General features: G+C 39.3%; 1 protein-coding gene across 1 annotated transcript in view; it reads left to right on the top strand.

Moving 5' to 3' along the window:
- The first annotated feature begins 660 nt into the window (after positions 1–660).
- Positions 661–26,558, top strand: part of RASGRP3 (RAS guanyl releasing protein 3) — a 205,821-nt gene continuing 179,923 nt past the window's right edge. The window contains exon 1 of the mRNA XM_089690176.1: positions 661–789. The gene's annotated coding sequence lies outside the window, so the exon portion shown is untranslated. The remainder of the gene's footprint in view (positions 790–26,558) is intronic.

The raw sequence follows: 26,558 nt of genomic DNA, 5'->3' as shown, positions 1-26,558 counted from the left end.
CCTTTACCTCTATTTGGGTGATATTTTTGGATTCCCTCTCACTTTCTGTCTTGCTGGCAACTGTCCACATAGCAAACGAAGAGAGGGAACCACGGTGGACAATAAAAAGTTCTAACTCGTCTGGTCTCTATCCAAAAAAAGTTTTGACAAAAATGCCCTCCCGAAAGTATGACCCACATCCTGTATGTTATGGCTTGCTATTATTCCTCTTTTGTCTCTAGTCAGTTAAATCATTTACATGTCATAACTACAATACATACATGTTATTTTCCAGAAGACTGAAAGGAACAATAAATAGACCTTATATACAAATTTAATTTTCTGTATAGGGTGCGTCATTCTGAATAAACAATACCTGAACTTTGAAAAGCCCTGTTTGATCCCACTGACTAAAAGGATATGTGCATTTGTGTTTATGCATTGTTAAAAAAAATAATAATTATACCTTGTTTGCTGCATGCTTCCTGCCTGGGCTACTACTCTAAGCTGAGCTGCAATTGTCAGACCTATTTATAGTTAAATTAAGAAGGAGAAAAAAACACAACTGGAAGCAGGAACATGAACTTAAGAAAGAATAGAAGGAAATGTGCCTGCTGCTCCGTCAAGTCATCCACAATCCTTACTGCAAAGACCTTCATACAGTCTCTTTTTATAGACCTACAGGGAGGGAGCAAGTACTATCCAAAGGAAAAAAGAAGCTAAATATTAAATTTAAAAAAAACTAGCGAGGGTTTCAGAAAATACTTGTAACCTGGTGTGAAGGAGGAAGACGACAGAGCCTGGATTAAGGTCAGACGTGGTTCTTTTCATGGTTTTTTTTTATAGATAATGTTATGCATGTGTGCTTATGAACTAACACTTAGATCAGAACTATGCCTTAAAATAAGCTGATTTCACACCATGTGATTTGAAACAAATGTGTCAACCAGTTTTTGCAACCTATTTATATTGCTTTTTATTAAGCGGTGTTAATGACAGAAGAGCATGAGGTTGTCTAATGAAAGCAGAATAAAATAAAATCAGAAAGTTTCAAAGCACCTCATACACAGTATAGACAACCATCTCCTCATTCTTTTTAGGACCCTCTAGGACTTAACTCATAGGATACAGTTTTCATAACTTTTAAATATTTTGCAGACTAAATCACTTTTGAAGCATCACAAAATAGGCAATTTGGAATGTAGTTGGTTTAAAGAAAAATGGCACAAATTTGGTTTAACACACACCAAATGATGACAAAAAAATAAAAAAAAGGAGAGGTTATAGCCAGTGAAAACTGAATATCAAGACAATTAGTAGGCTGAAAAATATAGGCCACTGAAATTATAAGCAATGTTGTTGTTTTTTTTTTTTGCTAACGCTTATCTTGGCTGTGTTCCCGCCTGCCTTCTGAGCTTCCCAATTGGTCAATGAGACTACCCACTACAGTAAAAGGACCAATAGAGAGGCTCAGCGATCAAGGCCAAGCTCAGCTTTTACAGGAAAGTTAAGATCTGCATATAACTTCAAATGTTTATATACTTGCAAAGTTGGTCAGATTGAAAAAAGACACAAGTCTATCTGTTTCAACCATTGACCACAAATGCTTGTATCTATGGATTTGTTTATTACTTTGACATGTGGTTTTTGCTGCTGATATGATGCCAAAGGGTATGCTCAGTTTTAATTTAAAAAGGGTGTGACAAGCATAGCATTATATCCAGTTTGGGATTCTCTGCCTACGTAAGAGGTTCAAATTACTGTCATGACCAACCAATATCTGCATGGATGATACCAGATTATTTAAAGTTAGGCATTCATAGCAACAAAGCAAAAATTCAGTTTCAGACATAAATCTCATACCCTCTTTTTATTGTACGTATAATTTTCAATTTGTCCGTTGACCACTGTAGACTGGTCTTCAAAAACTGGGGGAGAAGGTACAGGGGCTACATGAAGGTCTACGTAGCTTAGTGTCCATTTAACATCCCTGTCTCTGCAAGCTTCCTTTCTAATAGATCACATAGTACAGTAGGAGCTCAGAAAACATTTTTAAATTTACATTCTGTAATTTTAAATGTATACAGTAGCAGGGGCGGACTGACAGCTCATGGGGCCCCCAGGCAATAGGGGATCATGGGGCCCCTGTCTCCTTGCCCAAACTCAAAAAAGCCTATGAAAAAGGTACCAGGGGCATCTCATGGGGCCCCCTACTGACCCCGAGCCCTCGGGCAGTGCCCGAGTTTCCAAATGGTCAGTCCACCCATGTACAGTAGCAGCCATATAGGGCTGGTGCTTGTAGATATGGAGAGAATCACACATGCTTAGTACAACATAAATTCTAAATACAGCTCCATGCATGGCCAAAATTGAAATCTGCATATCATGTTTAGTAGGAAATACAGTTAAGTTTAAATCGTCTGCTTCTGGGTTAAGTTCTACATTATACAGCATGTTAAATATTCTCCTGCCCTTGCTGCCTTCTTTAATAAGCTTCACCCATACATGACTGGGATTTGTTTTGGTAGTATGGATACTGGAATCAGAAAGAGCTGATTCGGCTTCCCTGTGTTGTTTCCTATCTACACTAACAAGAAGGCGGCTGAAGACCCTGAAAACCTTGTCTCATGCCTTTTCTAAAGGACATTATCTTTCCTTATTATAGGAAAGTTAAGCAATTTATAAATAATTAGTAATAATACAGGAGGAGCCTATCAGTAATTCACCCACCACTAAAGCCATGTAGTTTATCATATGCAATTTAAAGCTATTTGGTAACTATTTAAGAGAAGCAGTGGGTGCTTAAAAATGCACATGACTGGCGTAATACGTGTTTTACTTAAATCACTGAAATAACTTGTAGTTTGTCTGTAAACTCATTAAAATGTAGTTTGTCTGTAAACTCATTAAAGAGGAAAATGGCCAAGAAGAGGCAAACTGCAAAATAAAAATCTTAAAGTTTAACTCCAGGATAAGCAAATTATATCTAAATACAAGAGACGTGGTGACAATTTAGGTGTGCGTTGTATATTTCTTTCAGATCTGTGCAGTAATCCAGTGTGAAACTTTGCCTCTGTGCAGGAGCTTCCTGTAATAAAGACCAGTCACTGCTGCTCCCTCCTTATACAGGGTGAATGGTCTTGTCCTGCCACCCCCCCCCCCCCATAATTTTCTGTAGTGGGTGGGCCTGCTAATATCTGGATTTGCAAAGGTATTTGTTTTTTTGTGCCTGGGGTTCAATTTAAATTCACAAACTTATTACATGAAAGATTGTTGCCTGGCTGAGTCTGGCTTCAATACTTTCTAAATAACTGACTTGGAAAAGTATTTACCAAGCTAGACCAGAGTGAGGTCAGAATTTCTGGCCTCAGAGTGTCACCATATTTGTACCCACAAAGTGTGCCTTAATTAGCAATGTGACAAGCAAAAGTCCCTCATATACACATGAGCCTCATGACAAAGGATCAGTTTTTAAAAATTGAACTATTCCATTACATACACCTTCCTTCGCATGGAGTATCGACATAGAAGTAGCACTTTGCCTGAGTCTAGCTTTTACAAGAACAAAAGGAAAAGGCCAGAAACTTCTGAGACAATTAACACTTTGTATAGTCCTGACTTTTGAACTCTGTAAGCTGTGCTGTACTTTACAAATTTCTGACCAAAGTATAGCACAGGTTCCAGAATGCATCTGTCAGTGGAATGCACTGTGAGTGGTCAGTATATTGTCTTCTTCTATTGGCAATCAGTTTAAGGCCCCTTTCTTTGGTGGTCAGTGGCAAGTGTTCCTTAGCTTGGTGGTCATTGTTGGGTACCCCCTTTCATTAGCGGACAGTTGTGAGTGCTCTTACCTTGGCAATCAGTGGCGGCCAGTGGTGAGGGTTCCCCTATGTTAGCGGTCAGCAAAGATGGACCCCTTTTATTGGTAATCAATAGTGAGCACCATTTTACATTGTTGGGCAGTGGGAGCTCAATAAAATGGGTCCTTTTGTCCTGAACCCTCAGTTCCTGCCTCTGACTGTTAGCAATGTTGGCACTGAACTACGGTTGGGCTGTAGATGACTTTACCTGCATAGCTGGGTTGCACCAGGCCACATGATGCACTTGGAAAGAGACCCTGGACATACTTTATGTCCTAGGTGCTTAGGTCTAGCAAAGCCTATGTTTCATGTAAGAGATTACTGTTTCTGGTTGATAGATGTGTTTTGCCGCTGAAACAGGAGAGTTTTGTTAAGCTACTGGCATTTGGAGGCTGAAAGATTACCTTTAGGTACCTTCAACCCTTGAAAGCCAAACCATGTTTTTCCTCTCTCACAACTGATTGTGTATACTATAGAATTTTGTTGGTGTACTCCTGTCACACACAAACAATTTCAGCATATGAAGCTGCACTTTAATTTTTCTTCTAGGCCTTATTTTGCACATTGCAGTGTTGTAAAAATATGCTCACCGTGAGTTAATGGCACCCATTTAAACCACACCATGACTATCATCTTGAGATTCCATTGTACCTCTTTTTCATCCTCCTAAGTGGGGGGGCATGTTGTTGTCACTTCCTAACCTATCATCAACTTTCTCTACCAGCTCGCTTAGTCCTTTCTAGGCTCTTTGCCTACTGAGTGTGGGAGGGACTGAAAGAAGAAGGAGCTACGATCATGAAAAGTAAAATGTAAGATAGGACTTGAAGGAACTACATGTATCTATGAAGTCCCAAGTACTGTCATGAAGTACAAAGAGGAATTGGAAATCCCATGATTGCTGACGGTTCTGGAACAGATCAAGGAAGAGGTCATGTAGCTATCAGGGTCCTGCTACTGTACCTCCCGGACATAATGTGGGAAACATATACACAGAGGAACTGGGAAGAGATTTTTGCAAGTATGCATTAATGCACATTTCTTTCCTAGCAATTTTGAAGTAAGTGCATGGTTATTATTATTATACAGGATTTATGTAGCACCAACAGTTTGTTCAGCACTTTACAATAAAAAGGGAAATAATACAGCAACAATACAGTTCAATACATGGGGTTAGGAAGGGCCTTACAATCTACAGATGCAAGAAAAAGTATGTGGACCCCTTGGGATTACGTGGAGTTTTGCATGAATTGGGCATAAAATGTGCTCTGAACATCATCTAAGTCACAACAATAGAAGAACACAGTCTGCTGAACATAATACTACACAAACATTAGATATTGCCATTATTTAATTGCACATAACATGTAAACATTCACAGTGCAGGGAGAAAAAAGTATGTGAACCTTTGGACTTAATAACTGGTTGACCCTCCTTTGGCAGCAATAACCTCAACCAAACGTTTCCTGTAGTTGCAGATCAGACCTGCACAACGATCTGGAGTAATTTTGGACCACTTCTCTTTACAAAACTGTTTCAGTGTAGCAATATTCTTGGGATGCCTGGTGTGAATTGCTCTCTTAAGGTCATGCCACAGCATTTCAATTGGGTTGAGGTCAGGACTCTGACTGGGCCACTCCAGAAGGCATATTCTGTGCTGTTGCAGCCATTGTTTTGTTGAATTACTTGTATGCTTTGGGTCATTGTCCTGTTGCATCACCCATCCTCTGCGGAGCTTCAGTTTGTGGACAGATGGTTGTACATTTTCCTGCAAAATGTCTTGATAAACTCTGGAATTCATTTTCCCATCAATGACAACAATCCGTCCAGGCCCTGAGGCAGCAAAGCAGCCCCAAACCATGAAGCTCCCTCCGCCATGTTTTACAGTGGGGATGATGTTTTGATGTTGGTGTGCTGTGCCTTTTTTTCTTCACACATAGTGTTGTGTGTTCTTCCCAAACAACGCAATCTTGGTTTCATCTGTCCACAGTATATTTTGCCAGTAGTGCTGTGGAACATCCAGGTGCTCTTTTGCAAACTTCAAACATGCTGCAATATTCTTTTTGGACAGCAATGGCTTCCTCCGTGGTGTCCTCCCATGTACTCCATTCTTGTTTAATGTTTTCCTTATTGTAGATGTGTCAACAAAAATGTTAGCATGTGCCAGAGATTTCTGTAGGTCTTTAGCTGACACTCTGGGATTCTTCTTTACCTCATGCAGCATTCTGCGCTGTGCTCTTGCAGTCATTTTTACAGGACGACCATGCCTAGGGAGAGTAGCAACAGTGTTAAACTTTCTCCATTTGTAGACAGTCTTTCTTACCGTGGACACATGAACATCAAGGCTTTTGGAGATACTTTTGTAACCCTTTCCAGCTTCATGCAAGTCAACAATTCTTGATCGTAGGTCTTCTGAGAACTCTTTTCTGCGAGGCATGCTTCACATCAGACAGTGCTTCTTGAAACCAGTAAACCCAAAACAGGTGTGTGTTTTTTAAGGGCAGGACAGCTGTCAGCAACACATCCAATATCATCACACTGATTGGAGTCAAGGTTGGCTCACTCCTAGCTCCAATTAGCTCTGGGAGAAGTCATTAAGCTAGGGCCTCACATACTTTTTCCTCCCTGCACTGTGAATGTTTACATGTTATGTGCAATTAAACCATGGCAACATCTAATGTTTGTGTAGTATTTTGTTCAGCAGACTGTGTTCTTCTATTGTTGTGACTTAGATGACGTTCAGAGAACATTTTATGTCCAATTCATGCAAAACTCCATGTAATCCCAAGGGGTTCACATACTTTTTCTTGCAACTGTAAGAGGGAGGGGCTGGTGGTACAAAAGGTAATAAACTGTGGGGAATGGACTGGTAGGAGGAATAGAAGATTCCGTTATTAGTTGAAGGCAGGATAAGCTTCCCTCTGATAGATTGGGGTAGAGAGTTCCAGAGGATGGGGGAGGCTCTGGAGAAGTCCTGGAGACAAGCATGGGAGGAGGAGGCAAGGGAGCTAGAGAGCAAGAGGTCATGTGAGGAGTGGAGAGGATGGTTTAGGTGATATTTGGAGACAAGATTAGTGATGTAATTGGGGGAAGAGTTATAAATGGTTTTATATGTGGTTGTTAATGTTTTAAATTTTATTCGTTGGGCAATGGGAAGCCAGTGGAGTGATTGGCAGGGAGGGAGGTGAGTTCTACTTTAAGGATAAAACTTAAATAAAAAATGAACGACTGTTCATATGTCATATAATTTTTATTAACTTTGAAAGTTAAAGTTTCCTTGGTTTTTAGTGTCGGCTCTACTATAGCTACCAGTAAACATAGTAAAGTTCCCATAAGATATTTTAATCTGTTTTGATGGGCTTTTGCCCTCTAAGCTCTGTTTCAGGTGAAATCACTACAGCTGACAATGAGTGTACTGTACAATGGGGGAAGAAAACTTAATGTTGCTGGGGAAGACATATCTTTCCAAGCAAACATAGTAAGAACAGGACTAAGCTTTTATTGCTATGCAATTAAATAAAAGCAACAAGACCTTAAAATACACATTTTCCTATATATAAAGAAAGATAAACCTATTATTGAGGGTGGGAGGGTCATTTTCTACTTCCTGTCCAAAAATTCAGTTAAAGGATGTTGCAGTAGGACTGAAAGATAATTAAAAAGATAGATTCTATTCATGCATATCAAACAATATTTAAAATCTCCTGGTTTACATATGGGAAATATTACACATACTGTAGGTCTAAGAACATAAAATATGTTCATGCAAGGTTACGTTTGCTTTGTTGTGTATGTATTAGGCATGCAAAAGAACAAAAAAATTAATCCTTTGCTAAATTTTTGTTATTCATTTTGAAAAAACAAAACAAAAATAAACATAAATCAAGAATAGCAGTTAAAGTGAATGAACAAATAAACTGATGAATGCCGGATATTTTGTTGAACTCCAAAAAAACCCCCATTTTTTTATTTTCCCCTTCTGTGGAGTATCTTCCCATAAGACAGGAAGTAAACAATCTCTCCTACAGGGAGGCTGAAGGCATTTATTATTTTGAATATTATTATTTTTGGAGTTTTTATGCTGGTCTGCATCCCATTTGGGGAGATTCATTCCCTATGTTGGCGACAGTGGCTACTAAAACATGAAATGGAAAAAAAATCATTAAAGTGGTTGTAAAGGCTCATGGTTTTTTACCTTCATGCATTCTATGCATGAAAATACAAAAACCTTTTGTGTGCAGGAGCCTCCCAGCCCCCCCAATAGTTACCTGAGCCCCATCCTGATCCAATGATGTTCACAAGAGCCTCGGTTATTCTGGGGCTTTCCTTCCTTATTGCCTGTGACAGCAGCAGCAGCCATTGGCTCCTGCTATTGTCAATCACAGCCAGTGAGCCAATGAGGAGAGAGCAGGAGTGGGGCCAGGCCATGCTCCTTGTGTAAATGGACACAGAGACGCAGCTCAGGAGCAAGCCTGCTCAGGTGCCAGTGTAGCAAGCTGCTTGCTATGGGGGCACTAGACAGAAGAAAGGGGCCTGGAGTGTCGGCGGGATAAAAGAAGAGGAGGATGGGGCCTGCTATGAAAACCGTTTCACAGAGCAGGTAAATATGACGTGTTTGTTTTTTTATTAACCACTTAATATACTGCTACAGGGTGGCACCTGTGCGCAAAATCACCACGGCTGCGGTTCCGGCCTCGGTAATTACCTGGCAGCGTCCGGAGATTACGGAGCACAGTACAGCCATCCCAATCAGTGTGCTTACAATGAAGAACACCCCGCCCCTAGTAAAACACTCCCAGCACATATTTAACCCTTTGATTGCCCCTCACATTAACCCCTTCCTGCCCAGTGCCATTAGTACAGTGTCAGGGTTTTTTTTTTAACACTGATCACTGTATTGGTATCACTGGAGATGTCAATGACACCAAGTAAATTCCCCCCGTGTCAGAATGTCCACCGCAGTCCCTCTAAAAGTCGCTGATTGCCGCCATTACTAGTAGAAAAAAAGAAAAAGCCCATTATCTATACTGCAATTTGTAACTTTCATGTAAACCAATTAATTTACATATTAGGATTTTTTTTGTTTAATAGCAAAACGTCCAAAATATTGTGATTTGTGAAGCTAAGAGAGGTACTGTAAAAATCAATTTAACTTTTTAAATCATTCATCCACTGAATAATCAACAGTGCCTTTTATTTAAAGCCAAATGAAACCTTCAGTTTAAATCAGCTAAATACATATAGGTGCATCAAAACAAAAGGTGTTCAATGTCTTAGAGCCCTTTCACACTGGTGCGCATAAAACGCGATAGGTTTTTTCAAAAGCTCATATTCCAATTTTACATGCTTTTAACACGCCTTTAATGTGTTATTAAACCCACAACAATAAAATAAATCTGTAAATGCAGTATGCAGTTAAGCATTCTTGTACTGTGGAACCTAAGGGGTTAATCCTCCGCATTGTGTAAAAAGGCTGTTTGATCCTCTCTTCTGATTCTCCCCTTCTTCTACTGTCCCCAATCCATCCGCTGACAATACAGAGTTCTAGGAGTCACTCTGCACAGTCTCAGTTTTGTGTGTATTGCTAGAGAGTTTTTCCTTTCTTGGGAAGGTGCACAGGGCCAATCAGCACTGTCCAGACAGTGGGTCAGGGGTTCTGCAGCCTCAAAGGACAGTCAGAGGAGAATGAAAACTCCTCCTACAAGATTAACCAGTGCTCAGCCGGACTCTGATAGTAATCACAAGACAGCTCTAACTGCTGATGAGAAATGGTTTTTAGCAGTTTATATTTACTAAAATAATTGCATTTCCATGTTCTGTTTACTGTTGGAGACCAGATATAGTGAATACAGGGTCATCGGTTCAGTAACATATTAATTGCTTTACTGCATTCTGGTGTCTTTTAAATGATGATTTCTTGTCAGAACCCAGGGTGTCAGAGGTGTCGGGGGGCTTGCAAGGTCAGGGCAACCTTTGGGGACTGTCATCTTACAGCGGCCCTCTGGCAGAGAATTTGAAGCAGTATTAAACCCAAAAGCAAACATTTATTATATTGCAGCATATCAATTGTGGTGTGGTGGCTGCATTAGTTTAATTTTTTAGGCTTTTTATTTTTAGCCCATCTGTTGTTTTTAAGCAGAACAAGCTGTCCTGCATATGTGCAGTTAAAGGGTTGAGAAAAACTCTCTACCCCTGACAAGGGTGCTTACAAAGATCAGTTTTATTTCTTTACATAAAATCTTTATCCCAAAAGGAAAACTGTTGCTGTAACTAGTAAGTGTTATCTGGAGTCTAGCTTCAATTTATCAGTGTATCTAAATCTGCCAGTGTATCTAACAACCCCTCCCCCCAGACTGACAATGCTACTGTCCAAAGGTGTCCCCAGTGCTAATTAATCCAGAGTGGAAGCACTCTATTACAGGTGATGTGTTACTGGCCAGATCACCAGGTGAAAACAGAGGGGGAAAAAAGCCCCCAAAAACGAATGCAACCACCATATCTAATCATTGATAAACTGCAATATATATTACTTTTTTGTTTTGAGATTTAATACTGTTTTAATTGGTTTTGAAGCTTGCACTTTTAATAACTTAGGTTAGCTTATAAATTCTTAACTTTTTACATGTAATTAATAAATCAGACTTGATTCTAGTTATAATTCAGTGTAGTTTTTTCTCCTGATACAGTAACTGCATCAATTTAAAAATAATTAACAGGCACATTACATCAACAAATACTTTACGCATAACTAAACCAAATAAAATTGCAGCTTGTCAGTCCTTAGTTATGGTAATTGCATTAGTTTTCTTTTTTTAGGCTTTATTTCCTTTTTTTACAACAAGTGATCTTCCCTGTTACACATTTCCTGTCCTAGAGTCACAACGCTCACTCTCTGCACTACACCTTGGATGAGCAGTGTTGTCACCCTAGGCTGCTCTTCTGATTTAATCTACAAACATCTCCTTTTCTCCTTTTCTTCATACCATTGTTTTAGATATTTCAGTGAGCAGTAAATTACAAGGACCATGGAATGCTTGTGAGATCAACAGGTATTTCTCTGCACAAGATGTGCTTAGCCTGACAAGAGAAAATTAATGTGATTACCACATCCAAGGACTTGTAAACTGCAATACAGTACATTTATGTCCTTGATAGTACAAGGTTCAGTGGAAATGGTCTTAGAAATGCAGCCTATGACTAAAAGGAAACCCCAATGAGAAAAAAACAAGGGCGCTTCCACTGTTGACCACTTCCTGGAAATGTTTGTGAGGCTTTCTCTGACTGTAGATTGTCACATAGTGACCAAAATGTACAGTTTATTTTTATTTTTTGGCAATAAGTTTTTAATTGATTATTGATCATTATGTCCACAATAGTACTGTTTATATTACAACCCCAATGCCAAAAAAGTTGGGACGATGTGTAAAGTCTACATAAAAAAATGAGTGCAATGATTTGAAAATCATAAAGCCATATTTTATTCACAATAGAAAATCATATCACATATTTAAAGGGTAACTCCACTTATGTGGGAAAAAGAATTACAAAAAAATAATAATAATAATATAGTGAATACAATTACAACACAAGTCATATTGTAGTAGAATGTTATTAAAAATTTCCTTTTCAATCTGCAGCACTGTAATTTTTTGTAAAATGCAATGCAAAATGGCTACCTGGAGGCAATCTGTAACAGATGATGTACAGAACACCCCCCATGACCAGGCCTCTTTTTGCTACTCGGCACTGCACTAATTCAACTGATAATTGCACGGTCATGCAATGCTGTACCCAAACGAAATTTACATCCTTTTTTTCACACAAATAGAGCTTTCTTTCAGTGTAATTTGATCACCTGTGCGCTTTTTATTTTTCACGCTATAAACAAAAAAAGGCCAAAAATTTTGAAGAAAAACAATATTTTTTACTTTCAGCTATAAAAAATATATAGTAAACTCAAAGTTGGTTATAAATTTAGGCCAAAATGTATTCTGCTACATGTTTTTGGTAAAAAAAATCCCAATAAGTGTATATTGATTGCTTTGTGTGAAAGTTATAGCATCTACAAACTATGGTATAGATACTGCAATTTACGCCATTTTTTTGCTATACAGCGCTGCGCTAGTTTAACGGACAATTGCGCGGTCATGCAATACGGTACATAAATGAAATTTACATCCTTCTTTTCCCCACAAATTGGAGCTTTCTTTCTGTGGTATTTGATCGCCTGTGCGTTTTTTATTTTTTGCGCTATATAAAAAAAGGCTGACAATTTTGAGGAGAAAAAACAATATTTTGGAGTTTTTGCTATAAAACATGTCCAGTTAAAAAAAATTTAAAACTCAAATTTAGTCATAAATTTCTGCCAAAATGCATTCTGCGACATGTCGTTGCTAAAAAAAACCCTAATACGTGTAAATTAATTGGTTTACATGAAAGTTATAGCATTTACAAATGGCGGGAAAGATACTGGGATTTTTAGGTTTTTTTTATACTAATAAAGGCGGCGATCAGGGACTTATGGCGGCGATCAGGGACTTATGGCGGCTATCAGCGACTTATGGCGGGACTGCGGCGGACATTCTGACACTGGGGGGGTACTGACTTGGGGTCACTGACATCCCCAGTGACACCAATACCGTGATCAGTACAAAAAAAAAAACACTGACACTGTACTAATGGCACTGGGGAGGAAGGGGTTAAGTTTATTTTGCAGGGAAGGGTTATCTGTGTGAGGGGGAGTGTTTTACTAGGGGGCGGGGGTGTGTACTGCAGGGAACCACGCTGATCGGGAGAGAGAAACTCTTCTGTCCCGATCAGCTTGTCCTCGAGCTGTCAGGGAAGTGACAGAAAGCACAGCTACTGCAGCTGTGCTCTGTCACTGATTGCCGCCGATCGCCAGAAGATAGCCGGTAAGGACCGGCTGTGACCCGGCGACTGACATCCGCGGCTGTGATCAGCGGGACAGGTAGGGCGGCGGCGCGCCTCACGTACGCCCCCTACCTGTTTACAAAACACACGTTTTAAAACGTGGTTTTGCCTGCCCGTGCCGCCCTGCCGCCGTATTTCTACAGTAGCAGGGCGGCAAGGGGTTAAACTGAAAAATGTACAATTTTAAAAAAAGGAAGGTAAGTTTGAAATTGAGGGCAGCAACACATCTCAAAAAAGTTGGGAAAGGGCAACAAAAAGCTGGCAAAGTAATTGGTACTAACAAGGAAGAGCTGGAAGAACATTTTGCAACTAATGATGCTAATTGGCAATAGGTCAGTAACATGATTGGGTATAAACAGGGCATCTTAGAGGGTCAGAGTGTCTCAGAAGTAAAGATGGGCAGAGGTTCCCCATTCTGTAAAAAGCTGTGTTTAAAAATTGTCAAACGGCTCTTTGCTGCCTTGTCCCAACTTTTTTGAGACATGTTGCTGTCATCAATTTCAGAATCACCTTATTTTTTCCTAAAATGGTAACTTTTCTCAGTTTAAACCTTTGATATGTTTTCTATTTTCTATTGTGAATAATATATGGATTTATGAGATTTGGAAATCATTGCATTCTGTTTTTATGTAGATTTTACACAGCGTCCTGACTTTTTTGGAATCGGGGTTGCTTTATAAACTATTGTACTGTGTCTGTTGTGTATAATAAAACATTACAGCATTGTAACAAGCACTGTGATATAGTGATGCGGATAGACAATTGAGTGAAAATACAATATATTTAGTAAAATAGCATTTACAACATCACTTCAATAAGTCTCAAAAAGGTTCTGATTTGTAGGCATCTGCTGCATGGTTTCAGCAGAAATCATTTGCTCATCCTAAAAATCTGGAGGCAACATTTAGGCGGTGGCACTTATCTAATATTTAACTCAGCATAGAATTTCCTGGAATGTAAAGGCAGAGCAGCAGTCACATGTGATGGGTCATTCTGCTATGCTTGAAGTGAACATGAGTTATGCTAAATGCATGACAAAGCAACAGGTTCTCTTTCATGGTGGTTCCACAAGATTGTGCTCATCTTTACTCTTCTCCCCTGCAGTAAAGTTTGGAGCTTGTGACACTCTTGATTTCTAAGTGTCAGTAGTACTAGTGCTTGATGACAGGACAATGATACCCTTCTTAAAGAAAACATATCATTATAATTTTTATTTAACAGTTCTGTCCCCCATGGGACAAAGTACATGTAGTACTACTATGTAGAATTTCCTGAGACAAGCAACTGCAAGAGGAATGTGGTAGTGGTGGGTGGGATTCAGGCTCCGCTTTCCTCTTACCATGCCTTGTTTCAGGAAAGTCTTCACAGCCAGGACAAGCTGCAGGTATGAATTAACCGTTTCCTCCAAATCTATTGTTGGATCAGCCATGGCAGGCAAGGCATAACTAGGGTTAGAAAGCACTTAGAAATATTACACAAAATACGACATGTACTTCATCCCTAAGTAGACAGAAATGTGTTTTTTGTGTGAGGCACCTCTTTACATTCACACCAGACCTAAAACGGGAGATTTACTAAAATCGAAAAGTTCAAAATCTGGGGTAGCTCTGAATAGAAACCGATCAGCTTCCAGGTTTTATTGCCAAAGCGTATTTGACAATGCCTACCATGTACAGCTGCACTAGATTCTGAGTGCAACAGTTATAGTAAATCTCCCCCAAAGGGTCTGGTACTGGTATGCATGTTGGAGGGGAGAGGGAACTCTACCCAATGTATTCTGAGCCAGAAAAAATGCATATAATTGCACCCTGGCCCTACGGATGTCCTCTCTAAGTGCTCATCAATTCTTGCTACCAAATACTGGGACATGGGAGGGAGGTTGCAAAACAAAGACATAATAGAGAGGTATTTACTAAAACTGGAGCTCACAGAATCTGGTGCAGCTGTGCATAGTAACCAATCAGCTTCTAAGGTTAGCTTCATGCTAGTTTGCACTCTGCGGGCTTGTTGCAGGTGTGGGAATCAATCCCACAATCCGATTCCCACACCCGCAGCTGCATCGTGTTTCTCCTGTGAGACATGGGAAGGTGCCATTCAGAATGAATCTCACTCTGCAGTGCGATTGAGGCGCGATCTTGGATGCGGGAAAGGCATGGAAGCTCCATGGTCAAGAAGACCATGTGATTTCTTTGCAGATGCGTTTTTCGTCTGACAAAAAACAAAGATATACACACTGTATTGCCAAAAGTATTGGGAAACCCCTCCAAATCATTGGATTTCGGTGTTCCAATCCCCTTCATGGCCACAGGTGTATAAAATCAAGCACCTAGGCATCTACATCTACCTGCATCTACAATAATTTGTGAAAGAATGGGTCGCTCTCAAGAGTTCAGTGAATTTAAGCGTGGTACCGTGATAGGTTACCACCTGTGCAATAATCCATCCATGAAATTTCATTGGTACTAAATATTCCACGGTCAACGGTTAGTGGTACTATAACAAAATGCAACTGGGAACAACAGCAATTAAGTCACGAAGTGATAGGCCACGTAAAATGAAAGAGTGGGGTCAGTGCATGCTGGAACACACAGAGTGCAGAAGTCAAATTTTGTGTGGCCTTCAGATTAGCACAACAACAGTGCTTAGAGAGAGCTTCATGGAATGGGTTTCCATGGCCGAGCAGCTGCATCCAAACCTTACATCACCAAATGTAATGAAAACCATCGGATGCAGTGGTGTAAAGCACGCCACCACTGGACTCTAGAGCAGTGGAGACATGCTCTCTGCAGTGACCAATCACCCTTCTCTGTCTGGCAATCCGATGGATGTGTCTGGTTTTGGTGGTACTTGCCTGACTGTATTGTGCCAAGTGTAAAGTTTGGCGAGGGGGGATTATGGTATGGGGTTGTTTTTCATGGGTTGGGATTTGCCCCTTAGTTCCAGTAAAGGGAACTCTAAGGGCATCAGTGTGCTGGGACATTTTGGACAATTTCATGCTTCCAACTTTGTGGGAACAGTTTGGTGATGGCCCCTTCCTGTTCCAACATGACTGTGCACCAGTGATCAAAGCAAGGTCCATAAAAACATGGATGAGCGAGTTTGGGGTGGAGGAATTTGACTGTCCTGTAGAAAGTCCTGACCTCAACCTGATAAAACACCTTTGGGATGAATTAGAGCAGAGACTTTCTTGTCCGACATCAATGCCTGACCTCACAAATGCGCTTCTGGAAGAATGATTAAACATTCCCATATACACACTCCTAAACCTTGTGGGCAGCATTCCAAGAAGAGTTGAAGCTGTTATAGCTGCAAAAGGTGGGTCGACCCAATATTGAACCCTATGGACTAATGCAGGCCATAGATGGGGTGAAAACTGGACGTTTTTTTTTTAGAAAAACAACAAATTGGTTGTTCAATCAGCCAACGTTACCACCATTGGTAAAAAAAAAGTTGGCTGATTTTCATTCCATCTACAGCCGGCAATTAATATAATAGCGGTGTCCCTGCAGAGAGCTCCGCTATATTTGACATTTAAAAGAAGAAGAAATAGAATATGAATAATAAGAAGAAAAAGTTGCAACATTGTATCTATTTGTATCCATTTCAGATACAGATGTTTCTATTCGGATACAAATAGATACAATGTTGCAACCCTTAGACTTTTAAATGTCATATATCATAGCGGAGCTCTCTGCAGGGACACCGCTAACAGATTTGACATTTCCAAGTATTGCAGTTGCAAACATTGTATCTATTTGTATGGATACAAATAGATACATATGTTCTTCTTTTTCTTTGGTCACGGCTCATGTGCATTTTTTTAATCGGGAAAAAGATCGTCCGATTTGCCCATCATTGCCGTGAAAAATCGGCCGATGGGCAAAATCGGTCGTTTTTTTTCCCAACATGAACAATTAAAAAAATGTGTCAAAATCAAGAAAACCGGCCGACCAATTCAGCCAGTAACGATCCTAAAATTGGCCGATTATTGTTTTGGATGAATTTTCGGCCGGTTTTCTCCCCGTCTATGGCCTGCATAAGACTGGAATGCCATTAAAGTTCATGTGTGTTTAAAGGCAGGCATCCCAATACTTTTGGCAATATAGTATATATATATATATCTCTAGTGCTCAGCATAAATGAGCACTCACACCCCAAGAGATTTGTCAGAAAACCTTTTCTTTCCTTTTCAGAATCAACATTCTCTATAAAACACTATATTACAAAATACTCCAGCAAATGCAGGCCATTGATTTCAAACAAGATATGTTAATTTGGACACACAAGAAAGTATTTTTCCTAATAAATTCATTCAAGGTCATGTTGCAAAAATGAATACACCCCAATGAAAGTTTTAGAAGCAAACCTACATTTTTGACAACAAAATCCTAATTAACAAGATTTCAACTACATGCAAGTCTAATTATTCATTAAACAGGTGTTCAGCAGGCAGTTGATTATAAAAGAGCATTACTTAAAGTGTTACTAAACCCACAATGGAAAAATCAGTTTGTATATGTAGTAAAGCATGCTTGTTATACTCACTGTGGAACCTTAATCCTCTGCATGGTGTAAAAACATTGTTTGATCCTGATTTCTCTGATCCTCCCCTTCTTCCAGTGTCCCTTTCTTATCTCCTGATAAGAGATATTGGGTGGAGTCACGCTGCACATGCTCAGTTTGGTGTGTATTGCAGTGAGGTTTTTTTTTTCTGTAGAGTGCATGTGATCAGCACAGGGCCAATAAGCACTGTCCAGACAGAGGTCAGGGGTACTGCATCCTCCTGGAGCATAATGAATACTCCTACAAGTTTTAACATATGCTCGGCTGGACACTGATAGAAGTCACAGTTTATATTTACTAACATAATTGCATTTCCATGTTCTGTGAACTGTGGGAGACCAGATATAGTGAATGCAGGGTCTGCAAAGAAAACTCCGTCCCATTTCATGCTGTCAGCAATGGCAACACATGGAAGAGGAATTTCACAATAATTTCTTTACTCAAGAAAGGTGAAGGCTGCAAGAAGATCAGCAAAGGTTTATTTACCATTCAGAATGCTGTAGCAAAAGTGATACAAAAATGTAACAAAGATGGAACTGAAACCATCTCACAGAGACAATACAACATACACTGCAGGGGAATGGCATTCATGAGTGTCATCCACGAAGGAAGCCTCTCCTAAAGCCCATGCACAAAAAAAGCCTGCCTAGAATTTGCCAGGGGCCCATGCTGAAAAAGAAGAAGACTACTGGGACTCTGTAATCTGGAGTGATTAGACCAAGATAAATGTTTTTGGAACTGATGGCCTCAAAACTGTATGGCATCGCAAAATTGAGGTGTACAAAGAAAAATGCATGGTGCCTACAGTGAAACATGGTGGTGTCCTTCTGTGGGGCTGCATGAGTGCTGCTGGTGCCGGGGAACTGCATTTCATTGATGATCATGAATTTACAGATGTACTGCTCTATATTGAAAGAGAAGATGCTGCTATCACTCTGTGCCCTTCGTCGTCGTGCACTTTTCCAACATGACAATGATCCAAAACACACATCTAAGGCCACTGTAGGCATTTCTGAAGAAGAAGAGAGTGAGATGTCTCCTGATCTGTACCCAATCAAACACCTATGGGAAATTCCGAAGAGACAAGTTGAGCAACACTCCCCATCCAGCATCCAAGCTCTAAAAGAGGTTGTTTTTGAAGAATGGAATGATGGAAAATTGGTCAAAAAAGTGGAAATTCTAAATGTAAAATAATGCACCTAGGGAAGAAAAATCCCTTGAGAGAGTACAACATTGGAGTACAGTGTTGGCCAACACTTCAGAGGAAAAGGACTTGGGGGTACTTATTTTAGATGATTGCAAAGTGAGCAAACAGTGTGGCCAGGCAGTAGGGAAAGTAAATAGAATTCTAGCATGCATCACTAGAGGGGTCACCATCAGGAGGAAGGAGATCCTGATTACCTTATACAGATCTTTAGTTAGACCTCATTTAGAATACTGTGTGCAGTTCTGGAGATCTCACTTACAAAAAGACATTGATAAAATAGAACGAGTCCAAAGACAGGTAACATAAATGGTGAAAGGTCTGGGGGATGAAACATATCAAGAGCGACTTCAGGAACTTAACATGTACAGTCTGGAGGAAAGAAGGGAAAGGGGAGACATGACTGAAACCTTTAAATACATCAAGGGGGTGAATAAGGTTCAGGAGGGCAGTATTTTCAACACGAAACCAAAATCAAGAACAAGGGGACATGACCCTAAACTAACTGGAGGAAAGTTCAAAACTAATCTCAGAAAGTATTATTTTACTGAAAGAGTAGTTGATGCTTGAAATAAACTTCCAGCAGAGGTAGTGAGCCAGTCAACAGTAAATAGCTTCAAACATGCTTGGGACAAGCATAGATCTATACTCAGGAAAAAAAGCTAACAAAAAAAGGAAACAAAAAACAACACCCCCCCCCCCCAAAAAAAAAAAAAAAAACCCCCACACACAAATGTTTCGATGATTGGAAAAAGATAAATGTTGCAATATGACGCCAACTTGTTCATTCCATGCCTACAAAGACTTGGTGCTGTCCTTAAAATCACAGAGGTCATACAAATTACTAGGTGTAGTAGTTTTTGTTGCGGGGTGTAATCATTTTTGCATCAGCTAATTTGAGTAAAACTGAAGATTTTATAATCTAAGTTATATTACTAACCTTACTTTCATGTAATGAGCTAAACAAATGTTCTATAAAACTCAGTTTTGTCCAAATTTTGGAAATTGCTCTTGTGTTCATTGAGATATTGATTAAAATCTTACTTTTCAAAAGAGGTGTACTCATTTATGCTGAGCGCTGTAATACAGTATATATTATAATCATTCATAAACAGTAATTTAACTTGAGATGCTTAATTCAGTACTAATAGTGTTTTTTAAAATTATTATTATTATTGTTATACAGGATTTATATAGCGCAAATAGTTTGCGCAGCGCTTTACAATATAAGGGAAACAGTACAATTATAATACATTTCAGTACAGTAGGAATATGAGGGTCCTGCTCATGGAGCTTACAATCTAAAGGAAGGGGGTTGTTTTGTTTAGAACAATTCTGAGCATGCAATATCTAACTAAACTAAGAGATTATTTATTATGCAGTATTTTAAGATGTATTCTCCAGACATCTCATATGTTGTACTTTCTCTGGGAATTGTGCACTTGGAGCACGTAAAGCAAATAATATATCACCAATTAGGTGTAATGGAAACAAATTAGGGACTTATGTGAAACCAACAAACTGTGCTTACCCAGATACTTCCTAGTCATGCTACTGTATGTCATGTGCTATATATATGCAGAGCTATATTTAAATCACTAGGCTTTACATATTGCTGTTACAAGTTATTTATAAAGTGCACGGGACAAAAAAATGTGTAACAAAGGATGCCATTTAAAAAGCTCTGTTACATATACAGTATGAAAGTAAAAATATAAGGGTAATTAAAACAATATTCAAAGGAATATGAAAAAGAATAATATGCACAAACATCAATGTTTGAATGATGTTGTGCTCTAAAGGGATCTTATGTACAAAGTGTAGAAACCCATAAACACCCTCTAGATTTCACCTTTCATTTCATTTTAAAGCTGAACTCCTGACAGCTAAATACACAGCTAAAAATACATGCAGGTGAAACTCGAAAAATTAGAATATCATGCAAAAGTTCATTTATTTCAGTAATGCAACTTAAAAGGTGAAACTAATAAATGAGATAGACTCATTACATGCAAAGCAAGATAGTTCAAGCCGTGATTTGTCATAATTGTGATGATTATGGCTTACAGCTCATGAAAACCCCAAATCCACAATCTCAGAAAATTTGAAAATTATTGTGAAAAGGTGCAATATTCTAGGCTCAAAGTGCCCCACTCTAATCAGCTAATGACCGTGGGATTACTGTGCTTGATTGGCCTGCAAACTCGCCTGACCTGAACCCCATAGAGAATCTATGGGGCATAGCCAAGAGAAAGAGAAGAGACATGAGACCAAACAATGCAGAAGAGCTGAAGGCCGCTAGTGAAGCATCCTGGTCTTCCATAACACCTCAGCAGTGCCACAGGCTGATAGCTTCCATGCCACACCGCATTGAGGCAGTAATTGCTGCAAAAGGGGCCCAACCCAAGTACTGAGTACATATGCATGCTTATACATTTCAGAGGTCCGATATTGTTCTATATACAATCCTTGTTTTATTGATTGCATGTAATATTCTAATTTTCTGAGATTGTGGATTTGGGGTTTTCATGAGCTATAAGCCATAATCATCACAATTATGACAAATCACGGCTTGAACTATCTTGCTTTTCATGTAATGAGTCTATCTCATATATTAGTTTCACCTCTTAAGTTGCATTACTGAAATAAATGAACTTTTGCACGATATTCTAATTTTTCGAGTTTCACCTGTATATGAAATATGTCTTACCTGTACTTTACCTTGTATTTCTTTCCATCCAGTCCTGAGATTTTCACAGCTCTATTACAGAGCAATGCCCTGTCTAGCAGGGCTGAAGACCTGTTTTTTTCTTTGCTGTAGTTAAGTGGCACTTTTTTTAAAGTGTTAGGGCTTATTCACCAGTGCACTGCTGTATTGTGTGCATTACTGCAATACACTGTAACTCATAATATACAATACATTGATGTGATACAGTGCTCTTCATTGTGAATGGCACCCCAACACACTGTCACACTGTTCATTGCAGTACTTTGTGATACAAAAAATATTGCAGGTCTGAATTTAGGTCATCTTTTTGGTGCATTGTGCAGCATTAATCAGCTCATTTGTCATTACAATGCAATATTTAAATAAAGTGGCTGCCTAATGCAACAAAAATGCATAAAGAGGAGCATGTATCAACTCTGGCAGTGCATCGCAATGCATCTTAGAAAAGTTTGATAGCAGGATGCACTGGGGTGTCATTTAAAATAAATGGCACCATAAAGCGTCAATACATGTAAAGTGCTTTGTTGCATGTTGTGTTAATGCACGTTACCAAAGTGCAATGGTGTACATGGGTCCTCACTATTACAGGGTTATACCATTGCACCCCCAAGAGTGTGGTGTATCTCAAACAGGGATGTTGCATTGTTGAATAGAGTACATGACTGCCTTGGTTCCTAATTGTAAATTCAACACTAATCAGAAAAGGAAAACATTTGAACTAAGAATCATTATTATATTTGACAGAAAAGATAATGGACTCAATGTCATTCTTAGCTTTCTAAATCACTATGATCATTCTCATCTATGCGACTCTACCCTTTTTAATTCCACAGCTAAATATTTTGTTTCCCTGTTTTTTTTACTTTTCCCTAACTTTCACAGTGCTGTGTACTGTATACCAGAAGAAGTCAATGAATCTCCCAAAAGCCTGTTCTAAAAAAATAAACTTAGCGCTTCTTCAAATCATTTGCTGCATTACGATGTTCTGCATTAAGGCAAACCATTTATTGTAAAAGGTTGAATCCCAGCTGATTGAGAAAGGTCACTGATATTAGTCACTGTGTTGGCTTGGTCAGCGTCTTGAAACAGGTTTTCAATGGGAGAAGAATGCACCTCCACATAGAAAGAACTGAACATAAATCATAAAGCAGTTGCACTATGCCATGTGAATATGCGCTACTTTTTCACACATTTCACAGAGCCTGGTATCTGAACTCTAGAGGAGGAGATTTAGGAGGTGGAATCTGTACAGGAATCATTGTTTGCAGACAGCAAGGTACCATGTGGTATGTACCTTCAAATTTGAAAGTAAACCAAAGGAACGAGAAGAGGATAAACTGAAAAGCATACAAGGACGCTGGGAAGTTGTGGAACATGAAAGGAAGTTTTCCAAACAACCTTAGATTGTCAAAAAGTATTATTATTTGTATTGCTATTACAATGCTGATTTCAAAAAATTAAAGTGCATGCTGTGACTTGATATCTTTTAAATTGAAGGGTACCACAAACATGTTCCTGGGTGCTGCTTGCTGATATGATGCAGTAATGTGAAGATCTGAAAGGGCCCTTACCGGAAACAAACAAAAAAAATGCTGCAACAGTTCTGATACTCTCCTACCAAAAAACATACCCACATGTCATGGCTCTGAATGCAGTTTCACACACCGCTCATCTAACTACCTTACAGTTATACAATACTGTGAATGAAAGTATCTGCAGTTTGGATCTACAGTATATGTAGAACCTCCTGGTGATGGTTGATAACCCAATTGCTTCACCATGGGCCTCCTGCTGAGCATGGACGAAAGGATAAGTCCAGCTAACCCTCATGACCAGAACACTCGTCACTACCTTGTGACATTCAGTGTCTTCCTCGTTGTGGGTGGCTCAAGGCCCAGTAACACAACTAGTCAGGACAACCTCTTTACACATATCAAAACAACCCCCAAGGACAACTTGACTCAGGACAAGGCAAACACTTAAGACAACCTGATCCTCAGCAGCTCTATGCCTCACAGAGATTTAATAGTGCATATAGCATCCAAAGCACAGTTTGATACTCTCTCCCTATAGACCAGACCAAAAGTAGTGTACTCAATACTCTATAGTGTACTCAATACTCTAAATTGCCCTGGAACATGCACCAGTTATTCCAGATCCTGCTGTTAACATGCCCTGCAAGTCATCCTTCACACTATTTACTATGTCCACATATCCCAGCTCTCACAATGTCGGAATGTTTAGTTGAATACATATGGCTTTTTACATTAACAGTAAATAATGGCAATGTATACAAAAGTCCAAGGAATAAGACTTCTCTTTCAAGGTTTACATTCCTATAGAGGCATGACTCTGCATATATCAAGCAATTATTCCAAAAGCAATGTACAGTTCCCCCTTGGTCAAAGTCTCACAGTCTTCTCTAAGCTGTTATTCTTCTCTGTTCCTCATTTGCTGAATACCTAAAGCTGAACTCCGAGATCAGCAAATAAAAGAGTTATGTATATTCCTACCTGAAGCTTGGTATGCTTTGTGTATTTCTTACAGATCTATGCAGTAATCCAGTGTAAAACTCCACCTCTGTGCAGAAGCTTCCTGTAACAATGACCAGTCACTGCTGCTCTCTTTCCTTGTGCAAGGTGACTAGTCTTGTCTTCTCTCCCTCCTGTGGTTTTTTGCCAGAAGCCTGTAGTGGATGGACCTGATGGGTTCCTCCCACAGTTCTGTTCTCTGAACGGACTATGTACAGCACAATGATGATGTCTCTGCTGCTTTTACAAGGTTTTTCAATGGCATTTGGAGCACTCAAAATGGAATTATTTCCATTTCAGATATTGGGAAATACATTTAAAAGGGAAGTAGGACTGAAGCTTTTTTGACCCTACTTCTATGGATCACAGGAGCGCACTTCATTATGTACCCCTGTGACCCATTTTCTGCTGACAGTGGGCCAAAGTTCACTGTTGGCTGATGTCATTGAGCCAGTCCAGACTCTGGGGAAATCTCAGCTTTAAAGTTTGGATCCACCCACATGTCTAACGGGTAGCTGGCTCAGCCTTTCACTGAGCTGTTGAGAGACTGAGCCAGCCCCTTCCATCCCCTCCATAGCCTGAAGCTCCAGTGAGCGCTGGAAGAGCAGAGCAGTGAAGACAGATAACTGATGATCAGTGATGTCTGATCGCTCAGTTCTCAGTCTTAGAGGTGGTGGGGGATAGATGCAGCATCACACCAATGCTGCATCCACCCAGATAAGTATGACAGTTTGTTTTTTTATATTACTGAAGTTCTCTTTTAAATGAACGTTTTATTGCTTGGAGTTCAGCTTTATATCCAAAACAAGGGAAAAACCACTGGTTCTTCTTACAACACAATTTTGTAGCTCTCCCTTGTGCTTTCTGCTCCTATCCCACACTAACAATTCTACAACCCATTCATTTTGCCTAGCAAGCAGCAGGGACACCATCCCATACTAGCTGGAGACATGGTGCAGGAAAAACTGAAAGGAACCTAAGCCCCTCTTACATTTTAGCCATGGTCTATGATTATTGATATACCCGGTGTAAGGCAGACTGCCTAATCTCCTCTCTCCCCTTGGGGGTGGTCTGCCTTACACTTGGTAGATCAATAAACATAAAATATACCCTACAGATCCAGGTTGTGTCTTATTTCTTCCTTATTACTGTGTGACTGCAAATGCAAAAGCACACAAATCTACTTACAATCACCTTACTTCTAAACTGCTATCAAATATTTGTATAACCATTCTCATATCTGTCACAGAACCCACTGTCAATACATTACATACAGTACATTACTATACATTAATATACTGTACATTACACTTTAAATATAGTAAAGCTAGTGCACACTGAAATTAACTTTTGTTCTTGCGTTTTTTAAACATCCTACTGCATATATTTACTGCCAGAGGGAACAAGTCAAAATTCCCTTCTCAGATGAATTATTTCAATTATATTCAGATCTATGTTGTTTTCCTTTTTTTCGTAATAATCCCTAGTGACCCACATGTGATTACTTACAAGGATTCAATACACGTCAGTGATGTAAAGCATGGTCAAAATTTCCTCTTGAATCAAAATAACATTGTTTATTCATGAATAAATTTTTTTAGAGAGTAACATTTTTCTCATTCCATAGATAAACCTGATCTCAGAGATGCAAGCACACAAAGTCCTATGTTCAAGCCATATTACATCTCTTTAATTTTAGTCTCCCTCTGTTTTTTTGTGTTTCTACTAAATATAACTTGAGGTAGGATCATAGGTAGGATACCACAGTAACATTTATATTGGGTATGTAGAAACTCAGGTCACATTCTCATTAACATTTTTTCATTGCTTTTTTAACCATATTCTTGTCTGGATTGGAGCCAGGGATAGTTTTTAACTATGCACTTGTCATACCAAAGCCTCTTCTGTAAGTTACATCAAGTCTATTCCTTATGATGGTGCTCTAGCTTGAAATTAAATTTGTCAAAGTGTGCTACCTAGTACCAAGGGAATTTATTTAAAGACAACATATTATATGAAGCTACCATGCCCAAACTAAAAACACACAGTCTCAAATTGAAGTAATTTGTTGGTAAATTCTCCTGCTCTTGGATTGGTTGGCTCAATAGCTGTCACCTTAAAGCCATGTGTGGATCTCCCATGAATTTGTTGGAAGAGACCAGCCACTGTTTGTAGGAATTGACCAATCAAACATTTTTAAAAATGTCAGGTGGCAAGTGGAATGTCAGGGAGATGTTTCACATAAAGCTTGAGGCACAAAGTATTGCACAGATAAACCCTTATATTTATTGTATTTAGATCTTATATGCCTTCCTTCCCCTTATATCCCCAATCTTCTTGTAATATATTGGTATATTGAGAAACTTCCAAAGCGATAATCACTAGTTACTTTACTAGTATAAACCCTTTAGATTCTGTATTTGTTAAGTGACCGTGGTGCAGCTTTACCCTTAAATTTGTGGCTCTTTTAGTTGTGATACTGGGATGTTTTAAAGCTATAAGCATGCCAGTATTTTTCTATGCATGGATGTATCTCTATATAGAAAAACAAAGAATGCGCACCGGCCTAGTGCATTATCCTTTTGTTAAAAGAGGAAAATAGGTTATCATACTCACAAATCAATAAAAAGAACATGCTAATCATAAATATCCACACAGAGAATTGTCAGAATCTCTGTACATGCTTCTTATATGCTGGAAAGTTGCCACACGGGTCTGCAAATCCTGACGCATTTTGAGGGCTGTCCCCTCTTCATCAGAGCTCA

Source organism: Staurois parvus, unplaced genomic scaffold (assembly GCF_062004578.1).
Source record: "Staurois parvus isolate SC_StPar_1 unplaced genomic scaffold, SC_StPar_1.0 ptg000520l, whole genome shotgun sequence".
In the NCBI taxonomy this organism is placed as follows: Eukaryota; Metazoa; Chordata; class Amphibia; order Anura; family Ranidae; genus Staurois; species Staurois parvus.
This window is presented reverse-complemented; position numbering and strand designations above follow the sequence as displayed.